The following is a 1,460-nucleotide window of genomic DNA, read 5'->3' as shown; positions in this document are numbered from 1 at the left end:
TAGTGGGGTTTGGTACTAGGGAAGGGGGGGGGGGGGGGCAGCTTGGACATTGTGTATTTTTGTGGGGTTGAGGTTTTTTTCATTTGTTGGTTGGTTAGTTAGTTCTTTTTGTTGAAAGCACATCCCAGATCACTGTCTGGAAAGTTCTCATCTGCCCAAGTAAGCAAAACTTACTATTATGGGGCAGTTCTGCCACAAAATTTAGATTATTTGAATATCTGAGAGAACACCTATACTTAAATTTCTGCATTCACTCTCAATTTCTAAGTAGTAGATCCATGAATGATAATCTAACAATCAGAAATTTAAGATCATGCATTCTCACACTCAAAAACTGGATTAAGTTTGCATTATTGCCATTCTGTACCTTGCTATCCTCTCTTCCAAGTCATTTTAGATAAGCCAGGAGACTATGTAAGCTGAAGTAACTTCGCATAGCTGTAAAAGGATTACCAATTGCCACACAATTTCAGGTTTCCTTATCCTCAACAGCTAGGATTAGTGTCACAGCTGTTAGGGAACCAGTTCAACCCAAGAATGGTTGGATCTCAAACACAATACTAGATGATCAGAAATCAGGTGTGAGGATAAGAAGCCTTTAAGATGAATGAAACAGCTTTCAGAAGTGATACACAAAAACAGGTGGTTAGAAGGCAATAAACTTTTCCAGCTGACAAAGCAGACTGAGAGTAAATGGAGGTAGTCAGCAGTACCAGGAGGCAGAAGAGTGGCAATGAAATTCCTGTAAGTAGCAAAGATTTCAACTGAAAAGTACAGGATAAAAACAAAACTTTATTTACTGGTAAACAGCAAAATAAAAGCAGCAGGAGAAGGGATTTAGGTATTGTGCTGCATGGCTGCAAATGTACTGAGCACACATAATACTCAAGTATTTAAGTTTCTGTAACTAGTTTCCTGATTTGTTTCCAAGTGACTCCAGCGGTGTTTGCTTCTGCCATGCCTCTCAGATTCCAACAACCCTATCATATACACACTCTTATTAAGCTTCACATGAAATTTCAGGAAATTTTAGGGAAGAGGTAAGAAAAAGCACAGTCAGATTACAGAACAAGAGTGCTTTCTTGGTTGTAACTCGAAGTATCAACACTATTCTTCAATTTCAACATGTTTTGTAGCAAATTTGCTAATCTCTAAAACCTGAATCATCAGTTCACTTGTGGTTTTTATACAGAGTCATTCTTAGTTTTTTTGAATAACCTCAATCAGATTTAGGCATATACGAGTTGTTTTCAGCAAAATAAAATCCAAAATAGAGAGTGTAAAAAACATCAAAAGAAAGGTACATCTATTTATTGCTGTGAGGTTTAATTAGAAATCAAATCTGCCATAAATAAAGTTGTCTTGCTACATCATCTTACAAACAAAGGGAAAAAAACCCCCATGTATTCCAAACAGGTTGTATTCAAAATTTATTTTTAAATAAAAGAAAAACCAAGCCA

The sequence above is a fragment of the Heliangelus exortis genome, chromosome Z (assembly GCF_036169615.1).
Source record: "Heliangelus exortis chromosome Z, bHelExo1.hap1, whole genome shotgun sequence".
In the NCBI taxonomy this organism is placed as follows: Eukaryota; Metazoa; Chordata; class Aves; order Apodiformes; family Trochilidae; genus Heliangelus; species Heliangelus exortis.
This window is presented reverse-complemented; position numbering follows the sequence as displayed.